The sequence below is a fragment of the Pristiophorus japonicus genome, chromosome 17, assembly GCF_044704955.1.
Source record: "Pristiophorus japonicus isolate sPriJap1 chromosome 17, sPriJap1.hap1, whole genome shotgun sequence".
Lineage (NCBI taxonomy): Eukaryota > Metazoa > Chordata > Chondrichthyes > Pristiophoridae > Pristiophorus > Pristiophorus japonicus.
Genome location: NC_091993.1, coordinates 26,721,337 through 26,738,694, shown reverse-complemented (window position 1 = coordinate 26,738,694; position 17,358 = coordinate 26,721,337). Strand labels below are relative to the sequence as shown.

The window sequence follows — 17,358 nt, the reverse complement described above, 5'->3', positions numbered from 1 at the left end:
TATAGTACACAGAGGCTATGAAACCCACACAGGTGTAAATCCTCTCCGTATGTTTACAAAGTGACAATCCCAACTTCGACCCATTAAATATTAAAAAGCGATCTGATTGCTTGGCCTGGCAAAGTGGGAACAGGAGCCAAGTCATTCCTCCACAGCCAAGGGAGGTCAACAAGGGGAAGACAATGGCCTTTTGAAACTGAAAGTCACCCAATGGGCCAGTTTGCTTTCTTCTGTCTGACGCTTTGATATGTTCATATATAAAGGAGGACTCCCTTGATGATATCCTGCTGATACATCCTTCCAACATCAAGTAATAATGTAGACCAAGAGATAGACATTGACAATCTGTGGTAGGTCCTCGGCAACGTCCCACGTAAAGCTTTTCATGATTAAAGTGTGCTTCTAAGGTGGTCTCACCAACAACAACTTGTATTTATATAGTGCCTTTAATGTAGTAAAACATCTCAAGGTGCTTCCCAGGACTGCTATAAGACAAATAAAATTAACACTGAGCCACATAAGGAGAAATTAGCACAGGTGACCAAAAGCTTGGTCAAAGAGGTAGGTTTTAAGGAGCGTCTTAAAGGAGGAAAGAGAGGTAGAGAGACGGAGAGGTTTAGGCAGGGAGTTCCAGAGCTTGGGGCCCTGGCAACAGAAGGCACGGCCACCGATGGTTGAGCGATTATAATCAGGCATGCCTGAGAGGACAGAATTAGAGGAGCGCAGATGTATCGGGGTTTGTGGGGCCGGAGGAGATTACAGAGATAGGGAGGGGCGAGGCCCTGAAGGGATTTGAAAGCAAGGATGAGAATTTTGAAATCGAGGCATTGCTTAACCGGGAGCCAATGTAGGTCAGCGAGCACAGGGGGTGATGGGTGAGCGGGACTTGGTGCGAGTTAGGACAAGGGGCAGCCGAGTTTTGGAACACCCATGACTAACCCACCACCACTGTTAACACGAGCAGGTGTCAATCCAAACTAATATCCCCAAATTATTGAATGGGAACTTAAATTACGATCACTAGGTTGAAGAGAACAGTCAATCCCAACCATTGCCCACCAATCATGGACTGCGTCCAGCGAGCCAGTGGGTGCTGTGCGCTCGGACTCCAGGGTCCCTCGGGCTCGCACACTAAAGCTCAAGTCGTGGCTATAATGTATGCTTCCGTGAACTGCCCGCCTCTCTTCCGTTGTTACATCCAAGCCAGGGTATCCCTAGAGATGGAGCACACGGCATCCACCGGTATGCTCGTGGCCTTCCGCGAGAGGTGGGCGCCGGAGGGACTGGAGTGCATCATCACCCCCGGCAACCAAATTCTAATTTGACCGTTTAAAGTTTAAAGTTTAATTTGTTTAAATTATCGGATTTAGTGCCCCTTTAATCAGGGGGCATTTGATTTACATTTGATTTACAGATGCAACAAAATAGTTGTAGAGCTGTTGAATTGTGAGTGGCTTAGCCAGTCACGTAATGTTCACAAGACTCAATAAAACCGCAGCCAGTTGGGTCTAGGTCATCCACGATGAGGTATGCAATTGTGAGCCTGGTGGATGAACTGGTAATGTGTAGTGTGATTGTTAAACCTTTTGCTAATAAACCAACTAGTTCTTAATAGCAATGAGTTGCTACGAATTCTTAAGCAGAGAACCCGTGAAGCAAATACATTACAGCAGCTGAGAGCAGTCAAACTTCAGTAGATTGTTGCACTTGGGCTGGCGAGGGAGATGTTGGCCAAAGCCTAATGCCAGCAGAACAACTCCAAGCCCAAAGAGGAGACTACCGCTAATAAAAGCCAGACAACCTGTCCAAATTATTCAGACCATAACCTCTGCCCATATTTTTCTCCCTTTGTCCTTTTTTTTTAATAACCCCCCACCCCCCGATCTTATGTATTTTTTTTCTCTCTCGGTTTCCCATGGCAGCTGGTAATTATTCCTCCATTCACACCCTATCCAGACTCATCTTTTTCTAACTTCTGCCATTACCATCTGAAGTCAGCCCATCATCCCCTTTCATCTCTCTAATCTCTCCTGTCTTCCACCCAAGCTCAGACCTTCCCTTTTGTTCTTTCCTCCCCTCCCCTCTCTCACTGCTCCTTCAGAATCTGTTCCTTTCAAACACGCTCCAGTTCTGACGAAGGGTCATCAACCCGAAACGTTAACTCTGTTTCTCTCCACAGTTGCTGCCTGACCCGCTGAGATTTCCAGCATTCTCTGTTTTTATTACTGTCCAAATTAAAAGTGAGCAGCAAGGAATTTAAATGACATTAGGGGTAGATATTGCCTTGGTGCAATGGGGTAAAACATTCGAGAGCAAATCGGCAGCCCGTATTACATCGCTCCCCATCTTATTTCCATTGACTTCAACACTGCCTGCTCGCTGCAAGAGTCCTGTGTGAAATGGTTTGGGATTGACTCAGTCCAGTTCCATGTGTCCACAGCACAGTACAGCTCTAATTTGGCAATCTCACTTAGACAGAGCACTGGGTGGCTGATGTGAAATGCTACACTAGTTGCTTTTGTGAGGCTAAGGCTCAGTGATAGACTTTGCATCTAACTGAATTGTACCTGATCTGGGATTACTTGCTGCTGACACCAGGTACCTGTAAAGGGTAAAGGAGTACATAATTTCACCACAAAACACCACATTGTCAGAGGGGTCTTTCAGATGGGATGTTAAACTGAGGTCCAGCTCTGCTCCGATGGATGTAGTAAACTCCCTGGCACTATTCGAAGAAGAGCATGGTGTTCTCCTGGTCCTTCAATCAACTCCACCAAAAGCACATGAACTGGTTTTTCATCTCACCTGCTGCTTGCGGGACCTTGCTGTGTGCAAATTGGCTGAAACATCTCATAAGAACATAAGAAATAGGAGCAGGAGTAGGCCACCTGGCCCCTCGAGCCTGCTCCGCCATTCAATAAGATCATGGCAGATCTGATCATGGACTCAGCTCCACTTCCCTGCCCATTCCCCGTAACCCTTAATTCCCTTATCACTCAAAAATCTGTCTTATCTCTGCCTTAAATATATTCAATGAGCCATCCTCCATAGCTCTCTGGGGCAGCGAATTCTACAGATTTACAACCCTTTGAGAGAAGAAATTTCTCCTCATCTCAGTTTTAAATGGGCTGCTCTTTATTCTGAGACTATGTCCCCTAGTTTTAGTTTCCCCTATGAATGGAAATATCCTCTCTGCATCCACCTTGTTGAGCCCCCTCATTATCTTATATGTTTCGATAAGGTCACCTCTCATCCTGCTCAACTCCAATGAGTATAGGCCCAACCTACTCAACCTATCTTCATAAGTTAAGCCCCTCGTCTCGAATCAACCTAGTGAACCTTCTCTGAACAGCCTCCAATGCAAGTATATCCTTCCTTAAATACGGAGACCAAAACTGTACGCAGTACTCCAGGTGTGGCCTCACCAATACCCTGTACAGTTGTAGCAGGACTAATCTGCTTTTATACTCTATCCCCCTTGCAATAAAGGCCAACATTCCATTTGTCTTTGTGGCAGTTAATTTGCACAGCATGCTCCCACAAACAGCAATGTGATAATGACTAGATAATCTGTTTTTAGTGATGTTGATTGAGGGATAAATATTGGCCCCAGGACAATAACTTCTCTGCTCTTCTTCGAAATAGTGACATGGAATCTTTTACATCCACTTGAGACAGCAGACGGGCCTCGGTTTATTGTCTCATCTGAAAGACGGCACCTCCGACAGTGCGGCACTCCCTCAGCACTGCACTGGAGTGTCAGCCTAGATTTTGTGCTCAAGTCCCTGGAGCGGGACTTGAACCCATGTCCTTCTGACTCAGAGGACCGGCAACTTGGAAATATGACGATAATGCAAATAAGTAATGGTTCTCGCTTATTGGCCGATATAAAAGTGAGTGTCTGTTTAAAATGTGGATGTTTTGAGTGGTGGGGATCGTATCTCCAAGGGCATCTTTTACAGCCAGCTGTCCACAGGCAGCGGAAGGAGCGTGCGGCAAACCAGACTCTCCACCCACCCTTTCCTCCAACCACTGTCTGTCCCACCTGCGACAGAGACTGTAATTCCCGTATTGGATTGTTCAGTCACCTGAGAACTCACTTTTAGAGTGGAAGCAAGTCTTCCTCAATTCCGAGGGACTGCCTAGGATGATGATGATGATGATGATGCATCTGGGAGTCCAACTCTTGCCCATTTCAGTTTTTGGGCTGTAAGTGCAGGCAGAGCGGGACTGCTGTTTTCCCTGGATTGCCTCAATCCTGCAGGAGGTGTGCTCCCCGGAGTTCATCTGGGCCCATTGTTAAGTCAGCCCGGCTGTGCAACACCGTGTCCAATGAAAGCCAATCCCAGGCAATCGAGAATTCCTTGGCAGTGAGTTGAAAAGAATGGGTTTCATCCTTACCCGTTACTGATTTAATTTACCCTGTAAATCACGAGGAATGAAGCTATCGGCCAACGAACAGAGCTCCACATTCCACACTCTAGCAAAAGAGAACAGTCATTTTGAAGGGAGGGCTGTCTTCGTGGCAAACATTTTATTATTTGACTGCCAAGTGTCCTTTAAAGGTAGTTAAACTGCATTGTGAGGAGTTATTCTGACATCTGCAGTAAGCGATTATTTTATTCTGCCGCCTTTTGATCCCAGCTCTGATACCAACAACTTGTATTTATATAGCGCCTTTAACGTAGTGAAATGTCCCAAGGCTCTTCACAGGAGGATTATGAGACAAACAATTTGACACCAAGCCACATGAGAAATTAGGGCAGGTGACCAAAAGCTTGGTCAAAGAGCGTCTTAAAGGAGGAGAGAGAGTTAGAGAGGCGGAGAGGTTTAGGCAGGGAGTTCCAGAGCTTGGGGCCCAGGCAACAGAAGGCACGGCCACCAATGGTTGAGCGATTATAATCAGGGATCCTAAAGAGGGCAGAATTAGAGGAGTGCAGATATCTCAGGGGGTTGTGGGGCTGGAGGAGATTACAGAGATAGGGAGGGGTGAGGCCACAGAGGGGTTTGAAAACAAGGATGAGAGTTTTGATATCGAGGCGTTGCTTAACCGGGAGCCAATGCAGGTCAGCGAGCACAGGGGGTGATGGGTGAGCGGGACTTGGTGTGATTTAGGACACGGGGCAGCTGAGTTTTGGATCACCTCTAGTTTACGTAGGGTAGAATGTGGAGGCCAGCCAGGAGTGCATTGTAATAGTCAAGTCTAGAGGTAATAAAGGCATGGATGAGGGTTTCAGCAGCGGATGAGCTGAGGCAAGGGCAGAGACGGGAAATTTTACGGAGGTGGAAATAGGCGGGTCTTAGTTATGCTGCGGATATGGAGTTGGAAGCACATTTCAGGGTCAAATACCTCCCTTTGCCCACTGCATGTTGGTAAAGCAGTGCTGTAATCGAGGTTACGCTGGACGGTAACCAAGGCAGCGCTCTGCTGTAACCAAGGCTGCGCTGGACAGTAACCAAGGCTATGCTGTACCGTGGCTGAAAGTGCACTCATGCCCCCCCCATTGGAGTGAGGTACCACCTCAAGAGGCACAGCACTGACGGTTAATGTAATCTCTTGCTCCCCCTATAACTGGGTGCTGTCAATCACCATAGTACCAGGCTTTGTCCTTGTCATGTATCTCACACTACTGTACATAACTGTATCTTACCATGCTATACATGACTGTAACTAGAGATGACCTGTAACCACAAGCTTACCTTACCACCAGGGGTGCACTTGCAGGAGACACTGGATATCTGTCCCAGACAGGTATATAAGGACAGGTCTCAGGCAAGTGTGGCATTCGAGAGCTGTGTAATAAAGGTGCAGGTCCTGAGTGACCTTGACTTCAGTATGTGCCTCATGTGAATCTGTACTGCAGGGACAGGACTTTATAGTGGCGACGAGTTACGGGATTACAGAATCCACAGAATGGCGACCAACGGCTCAGATGAAAAATACAATGCTGGAGATAATTGGGAGGACTTTATAGAAAGGCCCCAGCAAAGCTTCGTAACCAAAGACTGGTTAGGCGACGATAAGGCAGACAAGAGAAGAGCCCATCTCTTGACCAGCTGTGGCTCAAAAACATACGCCTTAATGAAGGACGTGCTGGCATCCGAGAAACCAGCAAGTCGTTTGAAGAGTTGAGCACACTGGTAAGAGACCACCTGAAGCCAGCGAGAAGCCTACACAGGTTCTACAACTACAGACGCTGTGTGGGCCAGAGCATACCCGACTTCGTGGCGGAACTTCGGAGGTTGACTAGCTTATGTGAGTTCTCCGATGAACTAAGGAGAGAAGTACTGAGAGACTTTTTTATTGAAGGAATAGGCCACGCAGGAATATTCCGAAAGCTCATAGAGACCAAGAACCTGACCCTAGAGGCAGCAGCACTGGTTGCACAGACATTCTTGGCAGGAGAAGAAGAAGCGAGGTTGATCTACACTGCGGGTACGACAACTAACGAAACATCGGAACAAGGGGTTCACAGCGTGAAACAGGCCGCTACCCCTACACACAGACAAAGGCAGGAGAACAGGCCTTCAACAGCAGGCAGTGGCACCAGAAGCCATCAAGGGCCACATGAACGGCTGTTCACACCTCATCAACCCACAATGCGAGTAATCAACTACAAACTGAGAGAAGCTCAAGAGAGATCAGCCAGATGCAGCTCATCCTTTGGAAACAATGGAAGCGGTCTGTGCTGGAGATGTGGGGGAAGGCACTCATCAAGGGGGTGTTGATTTCAGCATGCTGTTTGCAGAATCTGCGACTATACAGGACATCTGGCCCGCATGTGCAGAAAAATGGCAGCTCGGCTGGTATACGAATCAGAAGGGTTGGAAAGCGGACCAGAAAACGGTGGGGACAGTACCCGGGACACCGAAGTACAGCGGATCAACATGATCAATGGCCACTGCTCCTACAACAAGACGCCTCCAATAATGATGAGCGTCCTACTCAACGGGATACCCGTCAACATGGAGCTGGATATGGGAACGAGTCAATCTCTCATGAGCGCTCAACAATTTGAACAGCTGTGGCCGCACAAAAGCAACAGAACAAAGCTCACAAGGGTCAACACCAAACTAAGAACCTATACCAATGAAATCGTCCCAGTCCTTGGCAGCGCCATGCTCTCAGTCACACACAAAGGGACAGTGAACCGACTTCCCCTGTGGATTGTCCCCGGAGATCTCCCAGCACTGCTGGGGAGAAGCTGGCTGGCAAAACTAAACTGGAAATGGGATGATGTTCACGCCATGTCGTCAGAGGAACGGACCTCCTGCTCAACAGTTCTAAGTCGATTTGAACATCTCTTTCAAAGGGACTAAAGTCAAAATCTATATCACACAGGATGCTAGACCGGTCCATCACAAGGCTAGAGCTGTGCCCTATGTGATGAGTGAAAAGATTGAACATGAACTGGACAGGCTTCTGCGGGAAGGCATTATCTCACCCGTGGAATTTAGCGACTGGGCAAGTCCCATCGTCCCAGTCATGAGTCTGATGGATCTGTACGAATCTGTGGGGACTACAAATCTACAATAAACAGAGTCTCCCTACAGGACCAATACCCGCTGCCCAGAGCGGAGGACTTATTTGCCACGTTGGCTGGAGGAAAACTTTTCTCAAAACTAGATCTCACATCTGCGTATATGACGCAAGAACTGACCGATGAGTCTAAGCTACTCACCACCATCAACACACATCGAGGCCTTTTCATGTACAATCGATGCCCATTCGGCATCAGGTCGGCAGGTGCTATATTCCAGCGCAACATGGAGAGTCTGCTCAAGTCCATCCTGGGGACGGTTGTATTTCAAGACGACATACTTATAACGGGCAGGGACACCGACTCCCATCTCCGCAATTTGGAGGAAGTACTAAAGCGGTTGGATCGGGTAGGCCTAAGAGTTAAGAAATCCAAGTGCCTGTTTCTCGCGCCTGAGGTTGAATCTTTGGGCAGAAGGATTGCCGCTGATGGAATCCGCCCAACAGAGTCCAAAACAGAAGCAATTCACCTGGTACCCAGGCCCCGGAATGTCTCAGAACTGCGCGCCTTTCTCGGGCTACTCAATTACTTTGGGAACTTTACGCAGAACTTAAGCACGCTGCTGGAGCCTCTCCACGTGCTACTCAGAAAGAGGTGCGATTGCTTTTGGGGGTATGCCCAGGAACACGCCTTCAATAAGGCACGCAACCTTCTGTGTTCCAACAGTGTTTTAGCTTTCTTTGATCCAGGTAAAAAGCTAGTTCTCACATGTGATGTGTCAGCGTATGGGGTCAGGTGCGTTTTACAACAGGTCAATAGTGTGGGTAAATTACAACCCATAGCTTATGCCTCCAGGTCACTTTCGCGGGCGGAGCGCGGGTACGGAATGGTGGAGAAGGAGGCGCTCGCGTGCGTGTACGATGTCAAAAAGATGCACCAATACCTTTTCGGGGCCAAGTTCGCGTTAGAAATCAACCACAAGCCTCTCACATCTCTACTATCTGAGAGCAAGGCAATAAACGCCAACGCCTCGGCGCGCATTCAACGGCGGGCACTCATGCTGGCCTCTTACGATTACATCATAAGGCACAGACCAGGTACAGACAACTGTGCCGACGCGCTTAGCAGGCTACCCTTGGCGACCACGGAAGGGTCTGACGAACAGGACTGTGAGATAGTCATGGCAATCAATGCCTTTGAGTCCACAGGTTCGCCCCTGATGGCTCGCCACATCAGAGCCTGGACGACCAGCGACCCCATATTATCCCTAATAAAAAGATGTGTCTTAACTGGTGACTGGGCAGAGGTTCGCGATGCCTGCCCCGAGGAGATAAAACCTTTCCATAGGCGCATGCATGAGCTGTCACTACAAGCAGACAGCCTGATGTGGGGCAGCCGAGTAGTTATGCCTCTGCGAGGCAGAGAGGCATTTGTCCGGGAGCTCCACCGTGAGCACCCGGGGATCGTTCTCATGAAGGCCACAGCCAGATCCCACGTCTGGCGGCCTGGTATTGACGTGGACTTGGACCTCTGCGTCCGACGGTGCACCATTTGTGCCCAACTCAGTAATGCCCCCAGGGAGGCCCCCCTGAGCCCCTGGCCCTGGCCCACCAAACTGTGGTCGCGGGAGTCGTAGACTATGCGGGCCCATTCATGGGCAAAAATGTTCCTCGTAGTTGTAGATGCATTTTCTAAGTGGATCGAATGCACCATTTTAAACTCGAGCACCACCTCCACCACTGTGGAGAGCCTCGCAACCATGTTTGCAACGCACGGCATTCCTGACATATTGGTCAGTGATAATGGTCCGTGCTTCACCAGCGCAGAATTCCAAGATTTTAGGAGTGACCACGACATAAATCACGTTAGGACGGCACCGCTCAAGCCGGCCTCCAATGGCCAGGCAGAGTGAGCAGTGCAGATCATTAAACAAGGCATGCTCAAAATCCAAGGTCCCACGTTGCAGGGCTGCCTGTCGCGACTGCTGCTGACATACAGATCTCGTCCACATTCATTGACTGCAACTATTGATGAAACGGACCTTAAAGACAAGGCTCTCATTAATCCTCCCAGACATGCATGAAATCGTTGAGGCAAAGCGCCGTAAGCTAACTGAGTACCATGACCGAAATCAAGGGGGAGGTGGAATGAGATAGGGGACAAAGTGTTTATGCTAAACTATGGCAGGGGTCCCAAATGACTTGCAGGGACAATAACAGGCAAGGAAGGAAACAGGCTACTGGTGGTACAAATGGACAATGGCCAAACCTGCCGGAGGCATGTAGACCAAGTCAAAAGTAGATTTACCAACAACACTGCTGAACCAGAAGCAGACTACAATGTGGAACTCACACCACACCTGGTGGACAGGCAGAGGGAACAACCTGAGGAATGGGCAATTCCAACAGTCAGCCCAGGCGAGACACCAACAATCATACTGAACGAAACAGACAGCCCAGGCGAGATACCAGCAATCACACCGAAAGAAAAACAGGCACCAAGGCAAACAACTGAACCACAACTAAGACGCTCCATGCGAGAGCGTAGACCACCTGAGAGACTGAACCTATAAAGACAATATGACCTTGGGGGAGGGTGACGTCATGTATCTCACACTACTGTACATAACTGTATCTTACCATGTTATACATGACTGTAACTAGAGATGACCTGTAACCACAAGCTTATCTTACTACCAGGGGTGCACTTGCAGGAGACACAGGAGACACTGTCCCAGACAGGTATATAAGGACAGGTCTCAGGCAAGTGTGGCATTCGAGAGCTGTGTAATAAAGGTGCAGGTCCTGAGTGATTATGTGCCTCGTGTGAATCTGTACTGCAGGGACATAACTTTACAGTCCTTGGCCTGCACACACAGATCAGGAATGCTAGTTTCTATTATTCCTCCAAAACCCTTTTGTTACACTTCACTGACTACAAGCAAATCGCACGAAAAAAAATATTTGTTTCAGAAGCTGATTAGCAGATGAAGATGTTCTGCCACGTTACCCATTGGGTTAGGTTTCACCCGTGCAGGATGATAGACTGATCTGTAACTTCATGAGTTCTTTCAGGTCATTTTGTCAGCCTTGGCTCAGTGCTACCTCCTAATTACCCAATTCAATGGCATTGTGCTGGGTCCCTGCAGCTTTCCCCTTGCCTCAGTGGGTAGCACTTTCTCCTCTGAGTCACAAGATTGTGGGTTCAAATCCCACGCCAGAGACTTGAGCACATAAATATAGGCCGACACTCCCAGTGCAATGCTGAGGGAGCGCTGCACCGTTGGAGGTGCAGTGCTGAGGGAGCGCTGCACTGTTGGAGGTGCTGACTTTCAGATGAGATGTTAAACCAAGGCCCCGTCTGCCCTCTCAGGTGGACGTAAAAGATCCCGTTGCATTTGTAATGTATGCACCCATGAGCATGCTTACAGGTTTGTAGAGCTGTTGGGGTTACATCCGAGCCAGGGTGTCCCTGGAGATGGAGCACGCGATGTCCACCGGTACGCTCGCGGCCTTCCGCGAGAGGTGGGCGCCGGAGGGACTGGAGTGCATCATCACCCCCGGCAACCAAATTTTAATTTGAGGGTTTTTTTTATCTAAAGTTTTATTTGTTTATTGTGCCCCCCCCCTCCCCCTTTTAGCCAGGGGGCACTTGTATAATTTGTGTTTCAGTGCCCTCCAAAAAAAAAACAAGGGGGCACTTGAAAAGATTTGGGAGTGTGCCCCCGCCCCCCCCCCTCCCCTTTAATCAGGGGGCACTTGAATACTGATTGCAACCAAAATAGTTGTAGAGCTGTTGCATTGTGAGTGACTTAGCCAGTCACATGATGTTTATAAGACTCAATAAAACCCCAGTCAGTTGGGTCTCGGTCATCCACGATGAGGTATGCAGTTGTGAACCTTGTGGATGAACTGGTAATATGTAATGTGATAAACCTTTGTTAATAAACCAACTAGTTCTTAATAGCAATGTGCTGCTATGAATTCTTAAGCAAAGATCCCATGAAGCAAATACATTATAGCAGTATTTGGAGAAAAGCAGGGAAGTTCTCCCCGGTGTCCTGTCGAATACTTATCCCTCAACCAACATTGTTAAAGCAAATTTTCTGGTTGTTATCTCATCAATATTTGTGGAAGCTTGCTGTACACAAACTGGCTGTCGCCTTTCCTGTTGTAAAACAATGTACACTTCAAAAGTGCTTCATTGTCTGTGAAGCGCTTTGGGACATCCTGAAGTTGTGAACGGCGCTCTATACATTTCTTATTTTACATATACTGCAAGAGTAGGGATACACTGGAGTGATTACAGGGCTGTTGGATAAATAAAATATGATTCTAATGGTTGTCTAATATTGTGGATGTCTGGGGACTATTATGATGTATTAATCTCATGTGGGATTCCAGCAGTATTAGAGCTGTAAGAGCAAAGCTTAAGCAGTTTATAATTGGTGCCTCAAACCAGGGATTAGATTAATGCCTTGAAATCATGAAACAGAATTTGTAATAAATGTGCAGACTGCCCCGATTTGATTGAGGTTGTTAGTGACGATGATAGAAACATAGAAATTTATAGTGCAGAAGGAGGCCATTTCGGCCCATCGTGTCCACGCCAGCCGACAAAGAGCCACACGGCCCTTGGTCAGCAGCCCTAAAGGTTACATATAAACCTATGAACAATGACGGAAAGGCAACGAGCACCCAGCCCAACCAGTCCGCCTCACACAACTGCGACACCCCTTATTCTGAAACATTCTACACTCCACCCCAACCGGAACCATGTGATCTCCGGGGAGAGGCAAAAACCAGATAAAAACCCAGGCCAATTTAGGGAGAAAAAATCTGGGAAAATTCCTCTCCGACCCATCCAGGCGATCGAAACTAGTCCAGGAGATCACCCTAGCCGTATTCGATTCCCTGTAGTACTTACCATTATATCTGCTCCGCCCAACAGAAGATCATCCAGTCTAATCCCAATTACCAGTTCTAGGTCCGTAACCCTGCAGGGTACTGCACTTTAAGTGCCCATCCAACCATCTCTTAAAAGTGGTGAGGGTTTCTGCATCCACCACTCTTTCAGGCAGCGAGTTCCAGATCCTCATGACCATCTCGTAAAGAAGCCCCCCCTTACATCCCCTCTAAACCTTCCACCAACCACCGTAAAACTATGCCCCCTTCAAATAGACCCCTCCACCAATGGAAATAGATCATTATGTCCAGGCCCCTCAATATTTTGTATACCTCGATGAGGTCTCCTCTCAACCTCCTGTTGCAATGAGAACAAACCCAGCCTATCCAATCTGTCCTCATAACTAAGATTCTCCATTCCAGGCAGCATCCTAGTAAATCTCCTCTGCACCTTCTCCAGCGCAATCACGTCCTTCCTATAATGCGACGACCAGAACTGCATGCAGTACTCCAGCTGTGGCCTAACCAAAGTATTATACAATTTAAGCATAACCTCCCTGCTCTTATATTCTATGCCTCGGCCAATAAAGGCAAGCATTCCGTATGCCTTCTTAACCACCTTATCCACCTGGCCTGCTACTTTCAGGGATCTATGGACAAGCACTCCAAGGTCCCTTTGTTTATCTACACTATTAAGTGGCCTACCGCTTAATGTGTATACCCTTTCCTTATTAGCCCTCCCAAAGTGCATTACCTCACACTTCTCTGAATTAAATTCTATTTGCCACTGCTCTGCCCACCTGACCAGTAGATTGATATCCTCCTGCAGCCCATGACTTTCCTCTTCATTATCAGCCACACAGCCAATTTTAGTGTCGTCTGCAAACTTCTTAATCATCTTAATGATGGTGGCCAATCATAGTAACGATTCAATGTCATCACAAATGGCCCTTGAGACACAAGGGCAGACATGCTCGCATGCAGTCTCAGCTGGATGCCCCCCGAGACCTCAATGTTGCTTTCGCAGCTGGGTCCACCATGGGCCACGGGGGACCTTCTGGTGTGGTGCCACACCACCGACCTGAGCTCCCTCAGATTGGTGGTGGTGGTATTGGCTCCTCGGGCCAGGATACGGATAATGCGCTCCCTCCGGCTCGCAGCATTCCTGGCCCCAGACCTGTCACTCCGCCAGTGGCTCCACGCATGTCCTCGCCTGAGCCAAGCCAGACTGAACCCTCCCAGGAGGGCGTTGACCAGTCTCCAGTCGGCCCTTCCAGGCCCAAAGCTGCTCGAGGACGTCCTAGAAGGACATCTGCAGCTTCCACACAGGGAACACAGCAGCCTTCCCAGACCCATGAGGCAACCACAGGGGAGACACTGAGGCGAAGTCGCAGGTTAGGCACGCGTAAGATCATCGTAGGCAGTCCCTCAAAATCGAGGATGACCTGCTTCCCTTCTAAAAGTGAGTTTTCAGGTGGCTGAACAGTCCATTGCCGGAATTACAGTCTCTGTCACAGGTGGGCAGACAGTGGTTGAAGGAAAGGGTGGGTGGGGAGCCTGGTTTGCCGCACGCTCCTGCCGCTGCCTGCGCTTGGTGTCTGCATGCTCTCGGCAATGAGACTCAAGGTGCTCAGTGCCCTCCTGGATGCTCTTCCTCCACTTTGGGCGGTCTTGAGCCAGGGATTCCCAGGTGTCGGTGCACTTTATCAAGAATGCTTTGGGGTGTTCTTGAAGCGTTTCCTCTGCCCACCTGGGGCTCGCTTGCCGTGTGGGAGTTCCGAGTAGAGCGCTTGCTTTGGGAGTCTTGTGTCAGGCATGCGGATGATGTGGCCCGCCCAGCGGAGCTGATTGAGCGTGGTCAGTGCTTCGATGCTGGGGATGTTGGCCTGGTCGAGGACGCTGATGTTGGTGCATCTATCCTCCCTGTGGATTTGCAGGATCCTGCGGAGGCAGCGCTGGTGGTACTTCTCCAGTGCTTTGAGGTGTCTGCTGGAAATAGTCCACATCTCTGAGCTATCAGGAGGGCAGGTATCACTACCATAAGCTTGGTGCCAGATTTGAGGACCTGGTCTTCAAACACTCTCTTCCTCAGGCGATCGAATGCTGCGCTGGTGCACTGGAGGCAGTGTTGGACGTCGTCATCAATGTCTGCCCTTGCTGATAGCAGGCTCCCGAGGTATGGAAAGTGGTCCACATTGACAAGGCCTCACCGTGGATTTTGACAACTGGGGGGCAGTGTTGTGTGGCAGGGTCAGGTTGGTGGAGGACCTATGTCTTATAGATGTTTAGTGTAAGACCCATGCTTTCGTACACCTCAGTGAAGGTGTTGACAATGGCTTGGAGTTTGGCCTCCGAGTGTGCGCAGATGCAAGCGTCGTCCATGTACTGTAGTTCGATGACAGAGGATGGGATGACCTTGGATCTGGGCTGGAGGTGGCGGAGGTGGAACAGATTCCCACTTGTTACCGGGCGGAATGCTGAGCTGGGGCGATTTTTCCAGTCTGAGCCCCTGGATTGAGATTTCTGTTTTCGCTCTGTGAATCTCGGGATCTCTGTTTCTCTCTCTCTCTAGATTTTTTTCTCCTTTTCTCTTTCTCTATTCCTATTTCTCTATCTCCCAATCATATTTTCTCACTCTGTTTCTCATTCCCTTTCCTCATTTCAATCTCGTTCTCCTTTCTCTTTGGCTGCCTTCCCTCGCGCTCTCTCTCTCTCTCTCACCCTCTCTCTCTCTCACCCTCTCACTCTTTCCTTCTCTGTGCTGAACATCCTCAGGTTTGGATCTTACCCTTTTGTCTCTCTCCACTCCCACAGCTCCGAGATCGCTGACACTCTGCACAGGCCCGAAAAACTGGCGGGGGCACCGTCAGCTGAAGGGCCGACTGTTTCACGCTGAGAATGGGTCTGGGGTCAGAGCGGCGCGCACGTTTAGCGCATCACTACCCCCGCAAGCCCCACACCGCCATGAGAGTCGCAAGACCGCCCGGGCCCAATCTGTGTCGGGCGGCCAGTTGAGCCCACAGCGGCGGCCATTCGATTTTGACAAATGACCGCCGCAAACAAGCAGTAACTGTCTTTCCCGCGACCGTGAATTTTGGGGCCAATCTATTTTTGTTATGTTGATTGACTAATACACATTAGCCAGGACACTGGGGATAACTCCCCTGCTCTTGTACAAAATAGTGCCCTGGGATCTTTTACAGCCACCCGAGAGCAGATGGGACCTCGGTTTAATGTCTCATCTGAAAGACGGCACCTCCGACAGTGCAGCACTCCCTCAGCACTGCACTGGCAGTGTCAGCCTAGATGTTTGTGCTAAAGTCTCTGGAGTGAGACTTGAACCCACGACCTTCTGACTCAGGAGGCGAGAGTGCTGCCCACTGAGCCACGGCTGGCAAGAATCCATGTCGAGGTCAGTAGATGCTAAGTTTAGGTTTTAGAAGTCTGTAGATTGTAGGAGCACGACAGAGTGAGGGAGGGAATAAATTCCAGTCTTGAGGCTGTGGGAAAGAATGAGTTAGATCAGGAGCTGTGACTTCAAAACCATGAGGTTACAGGGACAAGGGAGCCTATTATCAGGCAAAGAAAAGCCAGGGGTAGATAAGAATATTTTTTACACAGTGAGTTTTTGTGATCTGGAATTGTGCTTGAAAGGGAGGTGGGAGCAGATTCAATAGTAACCTTCAAAAAGGAATTAGATAAATACTTGAAAAGGAAACATTTGAAGGGCTATGGGGAGAGAGTTGGGGATTAATTGGATAGCGCTGTTAAACTGTCAGCACAGGCACGAAGGGCTGAATGCCTCCTTCCCTTCGGCATGATTCTGTGATTTGTGGAGTAAGATTTGTTCTGTTTGTTATATAGCAACATAGAAAATAGGTGCAGGAGTAGGCCATTCGGCCCTTCGAGCCTGCACCACCATTCAATATGATCATGGCTGATCCTTCAACTTCAGTATCCCACCCCTGCCTTCTCTCCATACCTCTTGATCCCTTTAGCCGTAAGGGCCACATCTAACTCCCTTTTGAATATATCCAACGAACTGGCTTCTAGTGAGAATGTAAACATGTTGTAAAAGAATCCAATTGCGAATTTGTCAGAAGTTGGGAAATCTTGGCGAATGGATTCATGATGGGGGAACCACAGGAAATCTCTCCTGTGTTTGTCTGACTGTGCGCAGGTTAAGGCAGAGTGCATGGCATCCTGCACTTCATTGACTGGCCTCCCTATCTCTGTAACCTCCTCCAGCCCCTACACCCTCCCTATCTCTGTAAACTCCTCCAGCCCCTACACCCTCCCTATCTCTGTAACCTCCTCCAGCCCCTACACCCCTCCCTATCTCTGTAACCCCCTCCAGCCCCTACACCCTTCCCTATCTCTGTAATCTCCTCCAGCCCCTACACCCTTCCCTATCTCTGTAATCTCCTCCAACCCCTACACCCCTCCCTTTCTCTGTCACCTCCTCCAGCTCCTACACCCCTCCCTATCTCTGTAACCCCCTCCAGTCCCTACACCCTTCCCTATCTCTGTAATCTCCTCCAGCCCCTACACCCTTCCCTATCTCTGTAATCTCCTCCAGCCCCTACAGCCTTCCCTATCTCTGTAATCTCCTCCAGCCCCTACACCCCTCCCTATCTCTGTAACCCCCTCCAGCCCCTACACCCCTCCCTATCTCTGTAACCCCCTCCAGCCCCTACACCCTTCCCTATCTCTGTAATGTCCTCCAGCCCCTACTCCCCTCCCTTTCTCTGTAACCTCCTCCAGCCCCTACACCCTTCCCTAGCTCTGTAATCTCCTCCAGCCCCTACACCCTTCCCTATCTCTGTAATCTCCTCCAGCCTCTACACCCCTCCCTATCTCTGTAATCTCCTCCAGCCCCACAATCCCCCCCGAGATGTCTGCGCTCCTCTAATTCTGCCCTCCTGAGCATCCCCGATTATAATCGCTCAAACATTGGTGGACGTGCCTTCTGT

General features: G+C 49.2%; 1 protein-coding gene across 2 annotated transcripts in view; it reads left to right on the top strand.

Moving 5' to 3' along the window:
• coro2ba (coronin, actin binding protein, 2Ba) overlaps positions 1 to 17,358 on the top strand; it is a 241,822-nt gene that overhangs the window by 131,815 nt on the left and 92,649 nt on the right. The window lies entirely within an intron of this gene.